The 25,259-nt window shown below is 42.2% G+C and overlaps 2 long non-coding RNA genes across 2 annotated transcripts in view; one reads left to right on the forward strand and one right to left on the reverse strand.

Moving 5' to 3' along the window:
* Positions 1–7,526: 7,526 nt before the first annotated feature.
* The window catches only part of LOC140518811 (uncharacterized), a 41,756-nt gene continuing 24,023 nt past the window's right edge, over positions 7,527–25,259 (reverse strand). Inside the window, exon 3 of the long non-coding RNA XR_011972022.1 lies at positions 7,527–8,633. This is a non-coding gene — a long non-coding RNA (uncharacterized lncRNA). The remainder of the gene's footprint in view (positions 8,634–25,259) is intronic.
* Positions 8,627–24,383, forward strand: LOC140518814 (uncharacterized). Its single transcript, XR_011972024.1, has 2 exons — positions 8,627–17,952; positions 22,482–24,383. It is a non-coding gene; the product is annotated as an uncharacterized lncRNA (long non-coding RNA).

Here is a 25,259-nt window from a genome sequence, read left to right on the forward strand (position 1 = left end):
TCTAGAAAAGTATCCCAGAGGCTTCCCACGTGCGTGTGGGAGGGGGTGTCCCTGTAGCCGGAGGAGGCTGAAGGGACCGTCATTTTGCCCCTGGAAAGGAGCGGGAGGCTTTTTGGGGGGTGAGGGTTTTATGCGCCGTTGGGGGGAGTGGAAGGTGGAGGGGGCAGGGAGGGGCGCCGTGTTCTAGGGGAGGTCTCAGCGTCGGGGCGGGGGTGTCTGCTGTAGGAGGGAGGTCCGCGGACCTGCGGAAGGGCCCCTTCAACTTTCAGAAGTATGGGAGCCCTGGCTCTTCCTTAGGGCCCTGAGCTGTGGGGAGGGGGAGGTCTCCGTGCCCCCGGTGCCCCAGCACGCTGGCGAGGGCCGCATAGGGCAGGAAGAGTTGGGCACCAGGCCGCTTCCCTCCGGATTCACAGCCCCACGGGTGAGGGACTTCCCCGGACTGCACACTGACCTGACTGAGCATGACTCAGCAGCTCGCCTGGCCACTTCGGGGCCTCCGGGCTCCGGGAGCTTTCTCTTACCCCGTGCCCCAAAGTGGGCCTGCTGCCCGCAGAGGGGGTCCGCAGCGCTCCTTGCCAGTGTTCACGGACCGTTAGCCAAGGAGAACTTAGCTCGGTGACCTTCTCTGATGGCCAGGGCTCCGAGGCTAACTTGTCTAACTTGCCTAACTTGGCCCATGGGGCTGGGGAGGCTTGGTTTGCCCCTCATTGTTAAATCTGGAATTTTCCATCTTCCTCCAGCTCCAAGAGCCACTTGACTGACCGCGTAGAGATTAAAATATAAAGTACGCGTTATAAATGTTGATACAATATAATATAGATTAAACTATGCCTAACACATAGTAGATGCTTAAAAAATGCTTATTGCTTGAACTACTTGTCCCCTCAAAATCCCCTAGGGTCTGTGCCCTATGCCGTGCCCTTGTCCCCTGAGGCCTGTGGTGCTGAGCTCTTTCCATCTTTCTCCAGTAGAAGGCCCAGGAGATAATTCAACTCTTCCATTCTAACTTACTGTTGTTTCTGACTCTTTGTGACCCTTTGGGGGTATTTTTGACAAAGATACTGGAGTGGTTTGTTATTTCCCTCTCCAGCTCATTTTACAGATGAGGAAACTGAGGTAAAGAGGGTGAAGTGACTTGCCCAGGGTCACACAGATAGTGTCTGAAGTTAGATTTGAACTCAGGTCTTTCTCATTCCAGGCTAGTTCTCTATCTACTGTGCCACCTGGCTGCCCTCCACAATTCTTGGTCTCCTTCAAAACTTAAATCAAGAGATACAGCATAAAAGAGATACAGGAAACCTCTCCCAACTCCTCCAGTTTCTTGTGCCTTCCTCTCAAAACTTAAATTCTATCTATTTTGCTTATATTTTTGTATGTACATACTACTCAACCAACCCCACCCCCGAAGAGTAAGTTTCTTGAGGGCACAGACTATTTCCCTTTTGTCTTTGATTCCCTAAGGTATAGCACAGCCACAGGCCAATGATAAGCCTTTCATAAATGCCTTTCGATTGGTTGATTGGGAATGATGATAATAAGTGTCTGGCTTTAGGGAACAACACATGTTATCAGGGGAATCTGGGGAGTTTCACTGGGCCAAGAGGAAAGGGGTTTGACTAGCACTGTCTGTGAGATCAGGCTTGTTTCACTCCAGTCCAAAGGAGAATTGAGTCACAGGTTCATTTCTATGATTCTTTGTCCCTGGGAGTTCTCTTGGGTAGGATTTTCTCAGGTAGAGGGTGAAATGGATAGAGCTTAGGGCCTGTAGTCAGGAATTCCTGAGTCAGCTCTGACCTCTGACACTGTGTCACCTTACTGCACAAGTCACTTACCCTCTGTTTCAAATAATGACCGCCCCTACTTTCCAGGATTACTGTGAGGATCAAATGAGTTTACATTTGTAAAGCATTTAACACCGTGCCTGACACATAGTAGGCCATATATAAATTCTTATTCCCTTCCCTATTTGTTGACTATCTACAGCAGGTTCTCCTTCCTTTTTTCTAGGCCTCCCCTCAGGAAGCTTATCTAATGGGGAATTTTAGGCAAGTTAATACTGTGTCACTCTCCTACTCTCTTAACTTCCTATTACCTGTAACTTAAAGTATAAACTCCTCAGTTTAGATCTTAAAACCCTTCACAACCTGGCCCTATCTTTCCTCATTCACTGAACATTAACTCCCTTTCTCACGATCCAATCAAACTGGCCTTCAAGCCATTTCGCATCTCCTCAGTTTTGCCCAGGCTGTATCCCACATCTTGAGTGCACTCCCTCCTCCTTTCTACCTCTTGGAGCTTCTAGTTTCCTTAGAAGCTCAGCTTAAATGCCAGCCAGCACTTCTTGGAAGAAGCAAGTGCCTCCCCCTGAAATGACTTCACATATACTTTGTGTGTGCTTGACTCTGTGCTTGCCTTCCTTCTTGGCCGTAGGGATGTCACTTTTTGTCTTAGCCTCAGCACGTAGCCCAGGGCCTGGCACCTAATGGAGGCTTAATAAATGCTTGTTGATTGATTAATTGCTACAGGGATTGCCACACATCATCTTCCTTGATCCTCCTAATAACTCCATCAGGTAGGCACTTCAGGTACCATTTTCTCTACTGATGAGAAAAGTGAGACTCAGAAGAAAGGGAACAGGAAGGATATGGTGGGGAGTCTATAAAAGGTAACAAGGAGTCCAGGATCCCTAAGGTCAGCTAGCTACTTAGAAATGAGGCAGCAGGGCCAGAGAACCCAGGGTTAGTAGAAAGGAATTCTGGTTGGGGGTGGGACACAGAACTTTCTAGAGAACACCAGAAACTTGGGGGGGTATCCCTACTCTCACTCATTTAATTACTTTGGCCACACCCCTTCCTCTTGAGTATTGCCCAACCAGGCTTGGCTCAACCCCATCCAGTACTTTCTAAGGGAGGTAGGAAGGTTTCTGCTCCTTGGCCCTTGGGAGTGTGGGTAACGATGACTCAGTGAGTTCCCAGCCTTGTCAGAGTTCTCCAGCCAGGGCCAGAAGCCAGATGCATCACTTGCCAACCCCCTGCTCAGCTTTAAGGCTTATAAGTTGGAATTTAGAGCTGGAAGGGATCTTAGAGGTCAGTGGAGTCTAGCCCTCTGGGTGAAAGGTTGTAACCTCCATCCTGACTTACTAACAGATACCAAGCTAGGGTCATGGAGTCAGAACTGGAACAAACCTCAGAGGTCATCTAAGCCAACCTCTTTTACAAACAAGGAAACCAAAACCCATGTATGTTTAGTGACTTGCCTACTAAGTGACATTACTATTACTACTTCTGCTGCTGCTGCTACTATCACCCAGGGTCACACAAGCCATAAGAGAAATGAATGAAACATATCCTTCAGATTTGACTCTGTCTCTTCCCAATGAACCACAGTGGTTTCTTTCACTATAGGGGCGAGAGCTGCTCTTTACCATTGGGTTCTGGCTTAGATTTGGTGGGAGGTGAGAGAGGGTGGTTAGGGGTGAGGAAAACACTCATATATGTATATTTTTGTGCATGTGTGTATGTACATATATATGTACGTACATTTAGATATATACCCATATGTACATATAGTGATAATAGCATTTGTAGAGCACATGAAGGTTTGCAAAGTGCATTGCAAATGTTATCTAATTTGATCTTCATGACAGCCCTGTGAGGTGGGTGCTGCTATTATCCCTGTTCTGCTGAAAAAGAAACTGAGGCAAGTCAGAGATTAAGTGCTTTACCCAGGGTCACATAGCCAGCAAATGTCTAAGACCTGATTTGCAGTCAGGCACTCTGTCCACTATGCTAACCTCTCTCAGCCTCAGTTTCCTCATTTGTAAAATGGGAATGATGTGGTACCTGCCTCAGAGCAGAGTTGTTGTAGAGATCGTCAGGTGAGATAACACACACAAAGCTCTCTGCAAACCCTAACGTGCTGGATAAACGCTAGCAATCAATAATAGTTTATTATTAATGATGATTTGTAGTGAGCTGAGTGACAGTGAACAGAGCACGAGTGGTAGCACTAGGCTTGGAGTCGGAAAGATACGACTTCAAATCTGGCCTCAGACACTTGCTGGCTATGTGCCTAGCCCTTAAGGTCCATCTGCCTCAGTTTCCTCACTTGTAAAATAGGGATAATGAGAGCACCTACCTCCCAGGGTTGTTGCAAGAGCCAAATAAGATATTTGTAAAGCTTTTAGCACAGTACCTGGCACATAGTAGGTGCTTAATAAATGCTTGTCTTCCACCTTTCCTTTGTCAAAGGGTTATGGTGAGGATCAAATAAAATGATGTATATAAGGTCTGCTCTGCAGACCTTAAGGTACAGTATAAAAGTCAGCGGCCCTAATTCAGCTAGATCCAGAATAAAGTTTGTAAACAAGGCAGCATGGAAATCCCCAGGAAGGGCCTTTGTCCTCCTTCCCCTGCCTGACTGATCTGGGTCAGGTGGCTGTGACTCACTGAGTCTCATGAGCTGTGGGCAGTTCTCAGGGGCGGGCCCTAGCAAGCAGATAACAGCCTCGGGGAACTTGGAGACCAGAGAATGCAGCAGGGAGCCTGTCCTACAGCTCATATACACAGCCTCTGACCTTCCCGGGCCCAGGACCTGAACCTGCCCTTGGCTTGGGCTTTCCACCAGCTTCTGCCTAGACTTTGTACCTCACCTAAAGAGACTGTTTTCTCTCCCAAAGTTTTCTCTTCTCTTTGTGAATTTAAACTGGGGCTAAAAGCTGAGTAAGTCAACAAGTATTAATTCAGCATCTTCTCCCTAGAACTGAAGGCAATGGACATTTTGGCTTTTATTTAATCAGAAACTGGGCTTTGAGCCCTTGGCACTGGGATGGTTGCCTCCCCTTTGGGGGTGGATAGATGATCTAAGAAGTGAACCAAACATCCTTCTATAAAGGTGGCTAGAAGAGAGACCCACATGGGTGGGGTTTAGTGAACCCTGAAGTGCCTAGCCAGTGGGAAGCAGGTGGGAAATCAAATTGGAAACAGGGCATGAAAAGGTCTGCTTCTGTCTGAACAAATGCAGCAGTCCATTAGGAACTAATGAACACAAAAATTAATAAAAGCTTTCCTGATTTCACAATAAATATTGTTCTTTGTTTAGAATGAGTATGTTTCTCACAGTGACCTAGGAAAGAATGCAAAGGCTCAGCTTGAGTACTTTAGTGCAGGGTAGGGGGTGAGGTTCAAATGGGAGATTCTACAGACACCTAAGGCTCTATAGCTCAGGCCTAGCCATAGCCAGAGTGGTTGAAACTGGGTAGAGAGACCAGGGCCTTCTCTCACTGACTCCTGAGAGTTGCACCTGCCCAGCAGAGGAAGGAAGAGCTAGGCTGGACTTAGAGGAGCCACCAGGACAGAGACTTCCTGGACTGAGCACCTGACTTGTCCTGGAGTCCAAGGCGAAACATTTCCACACACATAAGAAATATCTGAATGGTCTTTGAAAGACAAGGCAGTCTGGCCAAGAGCAACAGGGTAGATTCCAAGGGAAACTCTCTGAGCAAAGAGAGTCTCCAGGAATCCAGAATTTTGATGGCAGTGTGTGGGGGCAGGAATGGGGCCCTCCATAAAACTGAAGTCCCAACTCCCTTGAAAATGGAACCAAAATCATTTCAGGCTTTTAGTACAGTGCCACAACCTGGCCAATTTAGCCAGCCCCTGCCCACTGGCAGGGCCAGAGCAAGGGAAAAGAAGGAGAGGTTAGGGCAGGAGTTGAGTTGTTAGTAAGAAATTAATTTCTGAGCCTTTCCCGCCCCCCCCCCCCAGAGGCTTGCATATAGTACTTTTATAATCCCACAATCCAGCAATTAATCTGCAACCCCTACTATGTGCCTGGCCCAGGCTGGTCCTCATAAAATGAAACATGAAAATTCCTGTCTTCAGGCAGATCTTGCCTCTGGTACTTACTGTGTGACCTTAGGCAAGTCACTTAAGCTCCATCAAATTCAGTTTCCCCATTTGTAAAGTGGGAATAATAACAGCAATTTGAAAAGGTTGTAACGAGAACCAAAGAAGATAAATAATTGTGCAGAGTGCTTTGCAAACTTTACTATCGAAATTCAAGCTGTTATTGTCTTTTACTAGGGGTTAATTTTTTTTTTAAATTCTCCTCTATCATAAATATAACAAAGCCATTTCAATATGCAAAGAAATCCAGAAAAGGAGGATTGTATATGAAACTGTGGAGGTCGGAGTTAGGAGAACTGGTTCACATTTGAAAGAATTCACTTGGACCTCTTTATCTTTATCCAATGGGACGATTTACTGATGCAAAAGTATACAGACCTGAGATTTAGCCGGGAGCGAGACGAAGGCACAGATATAGGAAAAGAACCAGACTTATGGATAGAAAGCTATACAACCTGTAGGATGATGATGTTATTTTTAGGGCTTCTAATGGGGATTGGAGATTTAGGGAGTGGATAAGGACAAACAAGGTAAGGGAGGTGTCTGCTTGCAAGAGAAGGAAAAGCCATGACACAGGATGAGGAAGATGACAGGATAGGGGACATGGGGTAAGGGCAACTCTTCAGGTACAAGTTGCATGGTATTTCAAGATAAGGGGGAAAGAGCATTAGGATGCCCTCAGGTTACAGGATGGGCTATAGAATGAGCCTCAAACCCTGGGAAAATGACTCTTACTAACCCTTAGAGTTTCATTTGTATCCACATCAGAACTATAAACTTCTATCATGTATAATTTTAAAATATGTATTAAATGTAATAGGATATTGCTGTTGTTAGAAATAACCAAGAATTCTATCTGGTCACAAATGAATTTAGAAAAAAAAAATCTAAAAGACATCTAAAACTTGGCATTCAAGCTGATACAAGTACACATAATTTATACGAGCCTTTATAATTCATCCAGATTTGAATTTTGTGCCTTGAACCCTATTGGTCAGCATTCTAGGGTTCACTAAACCCCACCCCTTAATCACATCTTCATTTGTGTGTTCATCCTTCATTGCCAAAGAAGAGCATGCCATCAGAGAAATAATGACATGACTTGCACTTGACTTTGTTTTGAGTGAGGGAGGGCTGTACAGGTCACAAGCCTCACTTCTCCTCCTGAGCCATCTGAATCCAGTGACCAGATATTCATCAGGATGACTGGAGATGACCCAGGATGAGGCAATTGGGGTTACGTGACTTGCCCAAGGTCACCCAGCTAGTGAGTGTCAAGTGTCTGAGGTGAAATTTGAACTCAGGTCCTCCTGACTCCTGCACTGGTGCTCTATCCACTTTATTCTTTAAAGTAATACTTTCAGTCCCCTCCCCTTTTGTCTATATCAGATAGCATGATAAAGGAGTTTTCAGTTGCTAAGAGAATTGACAAAAGTGTGAGTTTATAGATTCCAACCTAGGATATCAATAATAAAGGTGGGTTTTATGGCTCTCATACTTATGCTTTGTAGATGAGAGCTGGCCTGGCAGTTGTTTCTAGTATGCAGGAAGAGATCTTTTAGATAGCCAACTTCCCCCACTGCTGTCTGTACAAACAGTTTTTGTCTCTGACATTAGCCATCAATATGAATTATAATTTTATTTAATTTCTGTGGAAACAAAATTCAATCATACCTTACTGTGTGACATTATGAGAAGGCCCTTCTCTTCCCCTTTTCTGAGATGGGAGGGACTCTGGGTAGTACTGGTAGTACTGCCTGTGTTAGATTTTTTTAAAATGTCAATTAGTTTTGCTGAAATGGTTTGGTTTAGGGGATAGTTCTCTGGGAGGGAAAAAGGGTAGAGATACATTAGGAAATAGGCAGCTAGGTGACACAGTGGATTGAATGCCAGGAGTCAGAAAGACTCATTTCCCTGAGTTTAAATCTGACCTCAGACTCTTACTAGCTCTGTGACCCTGGGCAAGTCAATTAATCCAAAATTCAGAAAACAGTATAAGAACCCCCCATCTTCCTGCACGTGTTGTAGTCTTCCTGTAATCTTCCTGTAACCTTACTGGGGAAAGCTACCTGTCCGTTCACAGGGATGGATGTAAAGATTAATAAAGGCCTTCCTGATTTCACAATAGGTATTGTTCTTTGCTATCAAAGTTCCTAAGTCTTTCAAAGTTCTTTGTTTTTCCATACTGTTATTACATAAATTTTTCTCTTGATTCTGCTTATTTCACTCTGCATTAGTTGATATGTTTCCCCAGATTTCTCTGAAACTATCCTCCCTTTCTTATAGCACAATAGATTTCATTATATTTATATTCTCTAGTTTGTTCAACTATTCCCTGATTGATGGATATCCGTATACACACACACCTACTGTAAATATTTTTAGACATGAGATACTTTTCTTTGATCTCTGTGGGGATTCATCCTCAACTTTTCCCTCTCTCTCATTCTTTCCCTCTAATCCAATCAGTTGCCAAGTCTTATTGATTTGACCTCCACAATATCTTACATATCTCTTTTTCTCTCCAGTCATATTAATTAATTATCATGTTAATTAAAATCCTTATCTCTTCTTACTTGCACTATTATAGTCAGCTCCAAATTTATTTCCCTTTTTAGTCTCTCCTCTCTCCAGTCTGTATTCCACACAGTTGCCAAAATATCTTCCTTAAATGCAAGTCTGACTGTCCGACTCTTCTGTTCAAAAATCTTCAGTGGCTCCTTATTGCTGGAAAGATAAAATACAAATGTTTCATTTTTTAAGATCTTGAATATCTGACTTCGGTTGAATTTTGCAGGCTCATTTCACATTATTTCCTCTCACAAACTTTATGTTTAAAACATAGAGTTTCTGTAAAAAATCTGACTTCCTTTTTGTTCTCCTATAGCAGGCCTATAGGAATTCCATCTCCTATTTCCATATTTTCATACAGATGACTTGGTCTTCTGCATCTAGGACATTTTGTTTGTGCCTTTGAACCTTTGCCCTCTACCGGGCTGACTCCCATGCCTGAAATTCCCTCCCTCTTCCTCTATGCCTCCTAGAATGTCTAGCTTAGACCCATTTCAGTTGCCACTTCCCGCAAAAGGCATTGCTTAATCCCCCCTTGTTGGTGCTTTCTTCTGAAATTACTTATCTGTGTACCTATTGTTTTGTTCTTTGTTTTGTATTCCTTTCACCTAGAGGAGTACCTTGTGACATAGTAAATGCTTAATAAATATTTGTTGAATTAAATAGACTTGAATGGAACTCATGAAACAACAGCAATTAAAAATAGCTATTGGCCAAGACAATTCCAAAGGATTCATGATCAAAAATGCTGTACACCTCCAGAGAAAGAACTGATGAAGTTTGAATGCAGACCAAAGAATACTATTTTTCACTTTCTGTATTTTTTTCATGTCTTTTTCCCTTTGTATCTGTATCTTCTTCCACAATATGACTAATATGGTAATATGTTTTGCATGATTGAACATGCATAACCTATATCAAATTATTTACCAGCTCAGGGAAAGGGAGAAAATTTAGAAGATTTTTAAGAAGTGCATGTTAAAAATTGTCTTTACCTGTAAATGGGAAAAAATAAAATATTATTATTTTAAAATAGCTATTGGGCTTCAGTTGTCACCTTGTGCTTTAAAATAAAGACAGTGGAATAGGGGAAAAGGAGAATGTCAATTCAATTAACTTGGTATTCCAAGTGAGAACCTTGTCCAACAGCTAATGAGTCAGTGTACTACTGCAGGAAATTAACCATATTGGGAGAAATTAATAACCAATGATCTGGGGAGATCCAGAGTTCCCCCTTTTTCTGTTATCTTCATTTTAAAACCTCAGTCTCTGAAGATTGAGCTAACTTTCTCCTCTAGCTGACCCCACTCAACTTTAAAAGGAATGTCTAGTCTAAGATAAATTCCACTTGATCAGGCTTGGGTGGAGATAGATCCTTTTGTCTAGATTGTCTAGACTAGGGGTGGTCTGGGTATGGGAATAGACTCTCAGTTCCTTAAGTGATATGATGTCACTCTTACCCCTGCATTAGAGTTAGCTCATTTCTCTTTGTAAAGTCTACCTCTCATTAACTGTTAACCAATCAGAGTTGATTGCAGTCTGCTGGAACACCTCTGGTCTTAGGGCATATATAAACCATATAAAGAAGTGGCCATTTTCTTTGACCATCAAGAGGTTAAGGAGCCCTTTTTGTCAATCATTTTCTAGTCATGATTGATAAAATTGTGTTGAGGACCAGGATGGAGTGCAGTTGGCAAGTTCAGGATAGACCTTCTGGGAAACTGTTCTTTGCATCTAGAATGGCTCTCCATGCCCCCCCCCCCCCCCCATATTGCTGTCCCTGTGAGATAAACTAGAGAACTATAGAATACAAGGGATATGTAAAATAGATGCCCTCTAGGCTAACAGTCTTTAAGACAATAAAGCTGACCAAATCACTAGGACAGGAGATGAGTAGAATGTCACATAGACTTGCAGTTTCTGTCTACAAATACCCTGACCCTCTGATCAATAAATGGAGTTGCCCTATCTTCTCTTGCCTGTCCATGTGTCTTTCTTTTTCACTGCTATCACCCAGCCATGTGGGGACGCAGGCTGTATGCCACAAATGGCGCCTAGACAGGAACCTGACCCCAGAAAAGGGACTCGTCCTTTGGTGATAGTGGCGCCCTGGAAAGGAGCTCCAAGTTGTGACAAAGCAACTAAGGTAAGGGGAAGCCTTGAGAGCCTCTGCGGGGGCATTTCACTTTATCCGAGGTTCACAGACACAGTAAAATCTCAGCAATTACAGGCTTATGGGGAGAAGTTACTGTGTTAACAAAATCAAAAAGCAGATTCTGTTCATAAGAAATCAGAGCCGACAGGGAAATAGCAAAAGTAAGGTTAACAATGGGACAGATACTTTTTTAAAGGCAGAAACACTCAGGGGCAGACATGGAGAAGGAGGAAGAGGCAAAAGAGGTGGATTCCTGGTCAGAGGAAGCCTCAGCACCCCTGGAACCCTCTGCTCCCACAGAGCCGCTGCCATTCTATACTCCTCCAGAAACCCCAGATCCCAATAACCCAGGAGGAATTGCAAGAGAATTCACTCCTCTGGATTTTATATTTTTAAGGGAATTATGGACCAAGTAATCCTTACATTCAGTCTCTTCTAGACAACATTTCTCAGACAGCCCTATGCCTCACTGATTGGTGTAATTTAGATAAAACCACTCTTGAAGGATATTACTGAATGTGGAAATTTGAATTCATAAAGTATGTTTGGAACAAAGTAAAAGAAATCAAGCCAAAGGTCTAATTTGTGCAGAGGATTTCTGATAATCTTTTCTCAGTTTTTGAATTCTTTTTTATTGTCTGTATATGTATTCTGTCTATATGTTCTGTGTGAGTGTGTTTGTGTGTTAATCTCTTTCCCATGTTTTCTCTTTCCTTTCCCCTCATCCCTTCTCTCTGATGACTGCATCATCAGGGAGGAGAATGGGAGAAAGAAAGAGAGAAACTAATCTTATATTGCTAAAAGCAGTTTCAGATAAGGTATACAAGGAAATAACTTATGTGCAGTTTTAAGGAAAGCATTAAAGTTTTGGAAAGTTGTTGGTAAAATTCTCTTTCTCTCCACCTTCACAACCTGGCCAGGGTTAGAAGGTAGAAAGAGAGAGAATTATAAAAACAGATAACAGTCCAGCTTATACTAGTCAAGCCTTTACTAAGTTCTGTCTGTCATACAGAATACAGCATAGGACTGGCATCCCATATAATTCTACTGGTCAGGCCATTGTAGAACGTCACAATCATGATATAAAAACTCTCCTCCAAAAACAAAAGAAAGGGGAGAAGAAGGCAAAAGAATAAGGAGAAGAGTTGACATGGTGTTGTATACCTGACACCAGATAAAGAGAGGCTTATGCCTGCTCAAAAACAGTTTCAAAAAAAGCAAAATACACTTCACTGATTGGAAAAAAAGTGAAGGTGAAATTGAACCACCCAAACTGTTAACTTGGGGGCCAGGGTATGCTTGTATTTCCACAGAAAATGGTGAAGAAACAATCTGGATACTGGAAAGAAACATCTGACCTCTGCCATACATTGGAGAAGATGTAGATCGAGGAAAAAGAAGAAGCCTTGATCATCAGACTGACAGGACAATGAAGCCACTCATTCTGCTTCTAGGCACCCTCCAGCTGACCACTGCAGCAGAAGGAACTGATCAAGAGGGAGACAGATGGACTTTTATACATAATCTGCCTTGGGTTAGGGTGGTGACATGGGGAGAGGAGATAGAGGAGGTAATTATAGTAGGATATGGGTCAAAGGTTTTTGGGAAACAAATTGATAGAATTGATAGAAAAAATTTTTGCTTTTATGATTGGGAAATAACATGCTTTAATTGTACTATCACTGAATACGTTGGTTTTCATATAGCTAATACTAGCATTATATCTGTAATTATGTGTCCTAGGTTTGCTTTAATGCCTATCAAAAGTAAAGGCTGGTATATGTCTGTATCTGATCAAACTTTTAATCAGTTACTGTTGAAAGTAAGTCAGAATAGATGTATAAGTTGCATTATTTTAGGCATTGTAAGCTTTGTGGCAGCATTGGTTTCTTCTGTATCAGTTGGTTTATCTGTACATACCACTTAATGGATGCTTTAAGGGAAATATTGTGGAGGGAAATGAAGTTGATGTTCTTCAAACAAGGTTATCCATGAGATGATTATAGGTTCATTTCTATGTTATTCCTGTCTATTATAATAGCTCTGTATATAATTGGACTAAGATTAGAAATCATTTGAATGGGATATGGGAAATAGCAGTCTTACTTTGCATATTGAAGATCTTAATCAGATTGTTAATAATATAGATTGGGCCTCCAAGGAAAATCTTGACCCTGATGAAGCTGCAAATGTGATTTGGGGTTATTTTGCTAATACAAATCCCTTTGTGTCATTGTTACATTGGCTCATTACCTCTATCCCTCTATCTCTGTGTCGGGCCACCTATTTATAGGTGGGTTATCTCTAATGAGAAAGGTCTTCAAACCCAAGTACCTTATCTCTGGTTACAGCAAAAGAAAGGGGGAATTGTTGAGGGCCAGGATGGAGTGCAGTTGGCAGATTCAGGATAGACCTTCCGGGAAACTGTTCTTTGTGACTGTGTCGTTAACATCCAGAATGGCTCTCCATGCTGGGAGGGGGCAGGGGCGGAGGTGGGGGGGGGGGCTCATATTGCTGTCTATGTGAGATAAACTAGAGAACTACAGAATACAAGGGATATGTAAAATAGATGCCCTCTAGGCTAACAGTCTTTAAGACAATAAGACTGGCCAAATCACTAGGACAGGAGGAGAGTAGAATGTCAAGTAGACTTGCAGTTTCTGTCTACAAATACCCTGACCCTTGGATCAATAAATACCCTGACCCTTGGATCAATAAATGGAGTTGCCCTGTCTTCTCTTGCCTGTCCATGTGTCTTTCTTTTTCACTGCTATCACCCAGCCACGTGGGGACGCAGGCCCACAAAATTGATTATAATTTACCTCAAAATTTTATCTCTTTAAATGATTTTAGACGTCACAGTCATGGTTGTGGTTTGTCCTTCATTCTTGAAGAGGACCATGACATCAGGGAGATGATGACATGACTTGCAATTGACTTTGATTTGAGAGAGGGAGTATTGTGCAAAGTCACCAGCCTCACTTCCTCCTCCGTAGTCATTTGGGTCTAGTGGCCAGATATCAATCAGGATGACCAGAGATGGCCCAGGATGCAGTGGGATTCCTTGGTCCTTTTAAGCTAAGGTCTCTTCAGGTTCTCACTTTTTGTGAGGCAACACCCATTAAAACATGTACATGTGGGTCTTTCCCCCTTTTTATGATCTCTTTGAAGTACAGACCTAGTAGTAATATTGCCCGGTCAAAGGGTATGCACAATTTTATAGCCCTTTTGGGCATAGTTCCAAATTGTTCTCCAAAATGATTGGATCGGTTCACAACTCCACCAACAGTGTATTAGTGTCACTATTTTTCCATATCCCCTCCACCATCCATCATTTACCTTTTCTGTCATATTAGCCAACTTAATAGATGTGAGGTGGTGGTACATCAGAGTTATTTTAATTTGCATTTCTATAATCAGTAGTAATTTAGAGCTTTTTTTTAGTATGACTATAGATAGCTTTGACTTCTAAAAACTACTTGTTCATATCTTTTGACAATTTATCAGTTGTATTCTTATAAATATGACTCAGTTCTCTATATATTTGAAAAAGGAATCCTTTGTCAGAGAAACTTGTAAAATTCCGCCCCCCCACCCCAGTTTCCTGCTTTCCTTTTAATCTTGGCTGCATTGGTTTTTGGGGGGCAAATTTTTTTTGCTTTGATATAATCAAAATTATTTCGTCCAATTTCAACCATTTCAAGCGGGAAATAAAGCAAAGAAAACACAGTAATACAAGTTATCACCATTTCCTATGGTAGTTTTACTACCATAAAGTAATCACCATGATAAGGAAGCCTAAGGAGCCCCAAAACCTTAGCCAGGATTTATGCCAAGTCATAGACAAGAGCAGCACAGGATGAGAAGGCATAGAAGGGTTGAAGTCTATACCACTGGGAGAAATTGATGAGATCACATGCTTTGAGGAATTGAAGAAGTACTGAATATAATCTTAGACTACTACATAGTTCTGACACCATTTTCTTTGAGGATTGGATTAAGGGACTTCTCTTACCCCTCTAAAAAGAGTTAGCCCTTGGTTTGAGCAACTTGAGTAGAAGAATGATCAACCATGGTAAGTAGGCAAGTGCAGGTAGTGGAGCCTATCCCAGAGGTGGCTGGGGACCTACAATTTGAATGCAATTGTTGGCATGGATTGTGGAGGTGGCATTCAGGCAATGCTACTGGACTGTGTTTGTGCTATACACATATCACACAACCCCTAAAAACCTGCCCTAACCTAGCCCTCAGAGATCTCTCCCGTCTCTGAATTTCTAGAAGAATTCCTATTGTCAGTTTGACTCATTGGCTTTGGATCCCACTCAGCTTTCTCGTTTTAGCTAATCAATTTAACTGACATGTGTGAAGCACTTTGTGTCCGGCACTCTGCTATGCCCTGAGGATACAGAGAAGGGTAATGGGTGTAGATTGGCCTATGGAATCAGTTCTTGAAGGGGACACAGATATTCCCCTGCATAATTTCAATCTAATAAACCACATGGAAGCTTAACGTGATTGAGAGGCTGTTATTACATGATGAAGAAAAGTCTTCTAATGGGCTGCAGACGATGACCTAGGAATTGCTATATTAGAACTCACCAGGTACACAGAAGGACCAAACTGACCTTCATCCCTCTCTGTTTCATCTGCAAGAAGACACAGCTACAGTGAGCTGTAGTCTGGGGGTGGAATGAGGAAGGCAGTCTGTCCATATGTCTCTCCTCTCCCCTTCTGCAGTGATTGTGAGCCAAGGCTGCCTCTGTCTCTTCGTTCTTTCCTGAGTTTAGGCAAATTAATACTCTAAGATGAAGCACCTAGGTGACCTTCTAAGTTTAGGAGCTGACCAGAGGCAATATCAGTAGCCACCCCAAACCACAGTGGCTGAATCTGCTGCAGTAACCTCAAGGAACGTAACCCCTTCCTTCCACCACAGAAGGCTTTTGGTTATGGGCTTCTGAGAGACACTGACCCTCTGACTGTTAGCCAGACAGAGTTACACCTCCAAGGAACTTCTTGAGGAATCCACAAAAGGGAGAAAAAAGATTTCCTCTTTAGGAGCTGTCACTTCCCCTTTTAGTCTAAGTGCATACTGTGCATAACTCTGCTCAGTTTGGACACCTTAGAACTTCATCCCCTTAGTGGTCTGCTCTCTCTCCTCCTCTATTCAACTGTTTTTTGTGTGTTATTGAGTGGGATAGGTTTAGTGAAGACTTCTCAGATTGTAATTCTTCTCCCAGGGGTGAGGTAAGACTGAGAGGCTCAAGGTTACTAAATTTTTAGAACAGAATAATTCCATATAAGGATATAAAACTGTGTAGTACATTAGGGTCTCAATGATTGGATAAAGTTTACCTAATTCTTCAATGTCTTCATTTCAAAAGGGATTGGTTAGATTTCGTGTCTAGAATGTAAGATCATATTCTCAGCTAATAAGAATAATGGTCAGTTGTGGGGGAGGGACTTGTGTTGGGGTTTATATAAATCACTTCCTTTTCTTTGTCTTCAGCTTTCCTACTCCTACAGGTTAGCCCTGCTTCTTGAGAATCGAATAAATCTCTTTTCTGTCATCACTTTGAGAGGCCTCTGAGTAATAGATTTATGTAGGGGCCTGAGCCATCCCACACATTATGTTCCCTCATTAGATGGTAAGCTCCTTGAGGGCAGAAAATATCTTTCTTTTTCTTCTTTGGATTCTAAGGACTCCGGAGGAGAGAGTGAGGCTGATGACTACACAGCCCTGTCTCACTTAAATGCATTTCACTGCAAGTCAGGACATTGCTTTCCTGATGTCATGGTCCTCTGAGAAACAAGTAGCAGCAGCTGCCTCACTGAAGACCCAACTGGCCAGTTCCAGTTGGGCAATGCTACTCCTTCCTTCCTTCCTCTGTCTACATGGAGAATCAGACTCTTACATGTGGGTGCTCTGCCAAAAGGAATATGAATTTCTTGAAGCTGAGCTTGGAAAAACCAAGCTTTGATAAAGTCCATTGGGATTCAAATAGAGCCTTATGACTATGCCTTAAACCCAAATCACTCTGGTTCTCATTCATTGATTGGCCAATAATAGGTCCCAGCCCAAGTCTCATTTGGTCATTGTTTCCATTCTTGCTGGAAAGCCTGAGGGTCTTCCCCTCCCAGACTGATTTTTTTCTTTCTTCGAGTAGATAAAAAAGGCCATCTTTTGCCTCATTTCCTACCTAGCCTTAAATCACTGAGTGGGTGTTACCTCAGACAAACTAAGACCTGGGAAGGAAAAAGGCCAACATCTCCTACTATATCTGGTGCCATCTCCAGTCTTCCTGACCTATGTCTTATCACTGGACTCAGATGACTGGAGGAGAGAGTGAGGCTGATGACTGCACAGCTCTGCCTCACTTAAATCCAATTCACTTGCAAGTCATGACATCACCTTCCGGATGTCCTGGTCGGACAAACAACAACAAATTATACACCTGGGTCCCCTGTGGATTCTTATCTATGTTTATGTATGCTTGTTGTCACAGATACTTCACCTATTTTTACCTTCCAGTGAGTCTTTTCCTGAACCAGAGTGGGTCACTTTGACCCTTGGTAACTTTTTTCTGCCCCAGCTGAGTGGCAGATTATGTGAAATATACTTACTACATGTGTTTTCTCTATTCCTAGTATTTTGTACAAGCAAGAAGATAGATGGATAGAGCATAATATTCCTGCTAGGTATCATGCACTATGCTAAATCTACCCAAATAGATTTACATGTGGGGACTTTTACACAAAACTTAAATTTACATTTTGTAAAAGTATATTAAAAACTTCCTGTAATGTTTCTCTAGAAATATTAAGGAGTAATATTTCTCTTTTCTAAAAAATCCTTTTGTCCCTTTAAAAATTGTTTTCCCGATAATCACCAAAATAATTTGGTACTATGGCTTAGGAATTAGAGAGGCTGGTTTGTAGACTAGTGTTTGATAAACCAAAAGATTCCAGTTATTGGGGTAAGAATACACTATTTGACAAAAATTGTTAAGAAAACTGCATAGCAGGTTGGCAGAAGCTCAGCATAGACCAACATCTCTCACTATTGGCAAGACAGGCTCCAAAATGGGTACGTGACTTAAACACATCTACTGTCTTTAAAAGAAAGTGGCTTGGATTTAGGATAATGTTAAGATTTTTTCTGGCAGCCTTATTCCTAAGATGCAAAGTATAGTGTTTAAATTTTTCTTCAACTAATATTTGAATGAATTAATATTTTCCTGATTTTTTTTCTTAATTTTTTTTGTAGGATGAGAATTCTGCAAAAGACTTAGGTAGCAAGTACTCCTTTAAGGCCCCCAAATGGTGAGTGTGAATGTGAGTGGGAGTGGAATGGAATGAACCCAGAGAGGACAGAGACAGAAACAATCCCTGTCCTCTTGGAACTTCCTTTCTATGAAGAAAAATACAATATGTACTCAAATAAGTATATACAAAAAAATTGAGGCACACTAACAACTGGGGGTATCAGAAAGAGTTTACAGGAGAGGTGGGACCTGAGTTGAGTCTTAAAGAAGAGAAAGATTTGCCGAGTCAGAGATGAAGGGTCAGTATAGGCTTATATTTGTTTCCTCAGTGCTTAGCAGCGTATATGGCTCCTAGCAAGGGCATAGTAATCCTCTAGCTACCTCTTTGTATGTCGGTCTATCACTTTATGTAATCTATCAGCTATCCTTTCTCTATCTACCATTTATCTACTATTCACCATTTATCTATTATTTACATTTCTATCATTTTTCGACCTAATTTATCCAATCTATTACCTACCATTTATTGAGCTACTATATATCTGCCATCTGTCATTGACCTGTTAATCATGGATCTAACCTATCATTTATCTAAATGCCATTTATCTATCTTTCTATCATCTATCATCTATCTACCAGTTGTCTACTTACCTATCACTTATTTATCTAGTTACCATTTATCTATTCTGTCTGTCTATCTACTGGGCATGGGAAACGCTTGTCTGAAAGCATGGAGGTGGGAAATGAGTCATTTGGGGTGATGGAAAGGAATTTAGGTTGGTTGGAATGTTGCATTCATACAGCGCAGCAGGATGAAATGAGGATATAAAAGAAGCCACATTTTTCATATATTTAAAGCTAGAAATGATCTTAGAGGACATATATTCCAACCTCTTAAGTTTTCAGATGAGGAAGCAAAAGAAGTTGTAACTTTCCCTGGCTTCCTTCAAGAGTCAATTCAAATCTTACTGCAAGAAGCCTTTCCTGTCATTGCCCCTACCCTCCATGCTAGTGCTATCCTTCTGAGATCTCCTACAATTTGCCCTGTTTCTGTCTTGTATGTACCTACTAGCATTCTGCCTGTGGTCTTCCCCATTAGACTTTGAGCTGCTTAAGGGTAGAGACTGTTCCTTTCTTTGTATCCTCAGCACTTAGCATGATGCCTGACTCATAGAAAGTGCTTGATAACTGTTTGTTGAACAGACTTGACTTGGCCAGACTCACACAGCCAGTAAGTGTCTGAAGTGAGAACTGAATAGGAATTTTCCTGTTTTGGAGAATGGAATTGGCAGATTGAGGAATTTGCACTTTTTCCTGTGAGCAATTGAGGAATTATTGAAAGTTTATGAGCAGAGGAATAAAATGACCAGATCTGAGCTTCAGAAAGAGTATTGTGGTAACTTTGTGGTGGAAGATGGATTGCAGAAAGGAAAGCCTAGAAACAGGAAGACAGACTGGACTTTTATCTGTCTAAGCAGGAATACTTAGATTAGAATTAGTTTAGTTTAGTAAAATTATTTCTGTCAGGCTTGTATCCTCAACACAGAATATAGTCTCCATTGTCTGTAGACCTCTCTGCTTTCCTTGACTGATCTGGCTGGAACAATGATTCACTATGATTTTTTCTTCTTAAATTTTCTGATTAGAACACAGTCTGGTCCTTTTTCTAGATCTTTGTAGAATATCTTTGTAATATTTCTTCCAGCTTGCTAAACTGTCATTTTGACTGGTCTTCCTGAGACAGTTGTCTAGTTTGGAGCTGGTTGCCTTCTAGGAGATAAGTTTCAGTGACTGAGGCTACTATCAGGATTATTAGACTTTCTAATATTATTGCCTAAGGAACTCTGAGCTGGCTTAGAAAAGTGAGTGAGGTGAAAGACTGCCTTCATTCCTGTTCACCTTTCCCCTGTTGGGAGGCAGATCAGAGGGCAGTTAAGCAGACCGGGTTTAGGAGGCAGGGAGGAAACCTGTCCGTGAACCAGGAGCATATGGGAGTCACATGTGCTCACCCACAGCGTTCTCACCTACTTGGCCCAAGAAGAAAGTTCCTAACAGAGGAGGAACCCAGCCTAAGAGGTCAATAGCTAAGGCTTTAGCAGAGTATTTTGCAAAAGCACACAGGAGCTTTGAGGCCCAAGACAAGGGTTCATGGACAACATACCCTTAGTCATGAAGGAGAGAAACATCTTACTTAGGCAACATGTTTTTGTATCCCCAGAGCCTAGCACAGTGCCTCGGACATGGTCAACACTTCATAAATGTTAGTGGTTGGTTGAGCTCAAGTCCTGTAACTCCAAGTTCAGAGTTTTTCCCACTGTTTGGTCACATTAACTTGATGGTTTCATCAAGAAGGAGGAAGGAATATGAACAGAGAAGACCAAAGAGGAAGGAGAGTTTGGTAACAAGTACATGAGAATTTTAGGGATAGTAATGGAAAGAGAGAGCAGAAAGGAACTGATGAGGGACTGAACTGAGTTGAATGGAGAGAAGAGCATGAGAAGACATAGTAGGGGAAAGGGCTTTTGGTTCTGAGAAACAGGGACTCTTAAATCACTGGGATCAGGGGAGTAGAAGGTATGTATTTGTTAGCCATAGGTACCAGTTGGTTGGGCCCTTTGTATTCCAAGGTCCTGTGCTGACAGAGGATGGTGTTGGTACAATGTATGCTCTCTAAATATCAGAGACCCAAAGAGGGGGTGGATGGTAAGGAGCCTGGACCCCAGAGACTAGACCAAATTCATACATAACACTCACCAAGTACTTGTTCTTAGAGGCTGTGGGGGATGATAATAGGTATTTATTTATATAACTAATATAGCTATAGAATATATGTTATATTATATATATTACATAGGTAATACAGCTATGTAATAGCTATTTAATAGCTAATATTTATATAGAACTTATTATATATGCCAGGCACTATGCTAAGTGTTTTACAATTATTGAACCTTACAACAACCCTGGGAAGTATTATTATCTTCATTTTTCCAGGTGAGGAAACTGAGGTGAACAGAGGTTAAATGACTTGCCCAGGATCATATAACTAGCAAGTGCTTGGGTCTAGATTTGAAATAGATCTTTCTGACTTTAGACCTTGGGTTTTATTCACCATGCTATTTAACTGTCGGATAAGATATCTTTTCCCATACACTGTACATGTCTAATACAAGGGTAGGAAACCTACAGCTTTGAGGCCATATGTGGCTCTCTAGGTCCTCAAATGTGGCCCCTGGATTCCCCAGGATTTCTTCTATGAAGTTTGGATTCAGTCAAAGGGCTGCACTTGAGGACCTAGAAGGCTACACATGGTATTGAGGCAGTTCCCCACCCCTGTAGTATCTCTACTATTCAGTCAATCCAGGGGTCTTTAATTCTTCTAGTTCTAGCATAGGTCCTCAGTGAAGACCAGATCAGTTCAAAGAGGATCTCAGAAAATGTTTGCATACTGAGTAGCCAGGCCACATCAAAGGACTTCTCTTAAAATGGTGATAGTAGGACTGACTGGTTCCTTCTGGGTTCCCTCCCCACCACCTCTGCCCCTTCGACAAAAGCCTGGAAAATTTGCCCTTTAAAAAAAAAGTAGAAAAAAAATCTGCCCTTGCCCCACAGGCGAAGGGGACCTTGACATTTTAAATGACTTTTAGCCTCTACAAGGAAACACTGGATTTGTCATCAAAGTGTTTAAATTGTTACTGTGCTGCTTCCTCTGTGACCACAGACAAGTCACACAACCTTGTGGAATTTTAGTTTCTTTTTTTGTAAAACAAGCGGATTGGGCCAAGTGATTTCCAAGGTCCTTTCCAGTTCTAAATGCTAGACTGTGATTAATCCTCTGACTTTCCCATAGTGTTCATCAGCACCCTACTTCCTGTATGTTAGTGCATGTGATCTAATCACCTGTCTGTCTTACAGATCATACAACCCTGCTTATTCTTTATGATCTGGAATGATCTAGAATGATCAGTGTTCTGCAAGGTGACCTGCCTGTTGGGATCCCAAATTCTTGTGATGTTTTTTAGAGGTCCTTTCCTCCACACTCTAAAAGGGAAAAAGCATGGTGTCTTGAATGTGGTGGGCACTTAATAAATTCTTTTTGAACTGAATTATGTTAAGTCATCTTGGCTGGATGGGTCACTGTGGAATAAAGACAGGCTTGTTTGAGATATGGATGGCTGGTACAGCCCAACTACAGGACTGGGGCCCTAAATAGTGAGCTCCTGTCAGTCCTACAGTGGTTAGAATCCTCTGGAATTGACTGGCATTTGAACATAGCTTAGTGCCACTATATATGACCCATGTGTCTGTGCAAAACAATATTGTTGCGTGACCCACCTTTTTTTGCCACAGAAGGCCTAGGGTCCCTGCAGCGATATATAGACTCATTCACCTGCTAACACAGCGGTGACAAAAGGATACAACATCCAAAGCAAATCAGGGAGCCTGGAACATACCACATTTTTTCAGACATGCATAATGACAATAATATTTCTATAAATGATCTAAAATGCAAAGTTCTTTATATCCATCATCTCATGTGAGCTTCACCAAAATTTAGTGAAATATATCTTCTCTCCTTTTTTGCAGATGAAGAAAGGAGCCTCAAAGATTCCTGAATTCAAGTTCTCACTGAAGGATGGAATCCCCAGTATAACCTCCCTAATAGGGAGGTCTTATAGCTCTACCTAAACACCTGCACTGTTGGGGAGCTCACTATCTCCTAAGACAGCTCACTGCATCATTAACTTTAAGTGTTAGAAAGTCCTTTCTCATACTGAGCTGGAATCTGCCTTCCCTTTCCTCTGGGGTCACACAGAACTGTCCTCATGACAGTTCTTTAGATGAAAATTCACTTTTCTATAATGCTTTTCGGGTTGAAAGTGTGAGTGTTAGACTATTATAGAAATGTTTTGCAAGGCTACATATGTATAACCTATATAGAACTGCTTGCCTTCTCAATGAGGGGGAGTGGGAAAGAAGGAAGGGAGAGAATTTGGAACCCAAAGTTTTAAAAATGAATATTAAAAATTGTTTTTACATGTAACTGAGGAAAAATAAAATACTAAATGAAAATATGAGCATTACACCCATTTTACAAGTGAGAAAACTGAGGCTTAGAGAGTTGAAATGACTTGCCCATGCTCACATAGGGCTAAGTATCAGAGGCAGAATTTGAACCTAGGGCTCCCCAACTCCAGGTCCAGCATTCTAGCCAGCAGGTTAGGTTCCTTTCCTACTGAGCCATAGGCTTTCTATACAGCTGACCTTGAGCCTAGCCAAGGAGAAGGAAGAGGAGAAGGAGAGAGAGGGGGAGGGGGAGAAGAAGAGGGAAGTAGGGAGGAAGGGAAGGAAGAGGAGGAAAAGGGGGAGAGAGGAGGGGAGAGGGAGGGGAAATAAGGAGAGAGGAGGAGGAGGTGAAGAAAGGGGGAGGGGGAGGGGAGGAGGAAAAAAATTCCAATAAGGCTAAACTCCTTCATCTTATTTCTTCATCCTTAAATGAGTGGGTTGTACTCAGCCTTTGAGTTCCCCTCTGGCTAGAGGTCTATGATCTAATGATCTTATGACTTGGCCCAGATCTCAAGATAAAAACTCTGGTTCAGAAGGATAATGCTGGATTCATAGACATGTGCCCCCACGCAGAATACATGGCACATGCCCTGCTCAGTGCTATAACAGAAGATAAGGCACAAGACTTTTTTTCAAAGAATAAATTTTATCAATGCTTTTTGTTTTTTATATTGGTCATTTGTGGAAATACCTTTCCCTCTCCCCTTCCAACCTGAACCTTCCCCTTGTAACAGAAACACCAGTAAAAACACCTGGCGACTGGGCCTGCCAATGTTTACAAGGTTTTGCCCTGGGAGTCAGTCGCCCATCTCTCTGGCTGAGGTTCTAGCACGTGGATAATTGGCAAGGAAGGAGAGCACACGGTCAGGAAATAAAGTGTGATGGAGTTCAGAGAAGAGAGAGATACTCCCCAGAGAATCTTGGGCTGCTGGCCTGGTCCCACAGGTGGAATGTGAGCTGGGCCCTGACAGATCAGCAGCTGCTTTCACTCTCACACTGAGAGTGAAATACAATGTTTCCTAGGCTCATTCTCCCACTTCCCCTCAGACAACACACAGACGTAGATACGCTCCCAGGGAGGACCAGCACCTGACTCATGAGGGCATGGAAAATGTGGAGGCAGCCTGGAGTCAGAGGACCTGGGTTCAGCTCCTGCCTTTGGCATTTACTACCTGTCTGAACTCAGGGGACTTGGCCCCTCTCCCACCTGCCTCCTCTCCCTTTCTTTGGTTTCCCTAAGATGATTGGGTTGGACTAGATGTCTTCTCCCTTAGATGAGCCCCCCTTAGCTCTAGACATATGATTGATTTGTGCTATGTAAATGTCAGCTATGATGAGAGAGAGAGAGAGAGAGAGAGAAAGAGAGACAGAGACAGAGAGAGACACAGAGACAGAGACAGACACAGAGAGAGAGGGAGAGAGAAAGAGAGATAGGGAGAGAGAGAGAGACAGAGAGAGAGAGAAAGAGAGAGAGACAGAGAGAGAGAGAAAGAGAGAGACAGAGACAGAAAGAGGGAGAGAGAAAGAGAGAGATAGGGAGAGAGAGAGAGAGAGACAGACAGACAGAGAGAGAGAGGGAGAGAGAGATAGAGAGGGAGAGAGAGAAAGAGAGAGAGGGAGAGAGACAGAGACAGAGAGAGAGAAAGAGAGAGAGAGGGAGAGAGAGGGGGGGGGGGTATCCTATACTTGAATGTGTGGAAGGAACAGATCTAATAACAATGATAATAAAAAGATGATGCTTTACAAAGCATTTTCCATGTTTTATCTCATTTAAAAACTGTTGCAGGTAAAAACCTTGTGAGGTGAATAAGAATCAAGTTACACTTGTTGGAGTTATATCATAAGAACGAAGCCCATTTGATGAGGAGGCTATGATCCATGAATGTTTAGTAACTTGCCAGTGATTACACAGAGGTGTGTATATATTACATAGATATCTACATACACATACCTATGTCCAGGTGTGCAGATGTGTTCAACTCTTTGTGACCCTGTATGCAGTTTTCTTGGCAAAGAGAGTACAGTGGTTTGCCATTTCCTTTTCCAGTGGACTAAGGCAAACACAAGTGAAGTGACTTGCCCAGGGTCACACAGCTAGGAAGGCCAGATTTGAACTCAGGTCTTCCTGATTCCTAAGCATTGGCCCTGAAGTCACAAGGACCTGAGTTCAAATTTGGCCTTAGATACTCACTAGCTGTGTGACCCTGGGCAAGTCACTTAATTCTGTTTGCCTCAGTTCCTCATCTGTAAAATGATCTGGAGAAGGAAATGGCAAACATTCCAGTATCTTTGCCAAGA

Source organism: Notamacropus eugenii, chromosome 1 (genome assembly GCF_028372415.1).
Source record: "Notamacropus eugenii isolate mMacEug1 chromosome 1, mMacEug1.pri_v2, whole genome shotgun sequence".
Taxonomy (NCBI): domain Eukaryota; kingdom Metazoa; phylum Chordata; class Mammalia; order Diprotodontia; family Macropodidae; genus Notamacropus; species Notamacropus eugenii.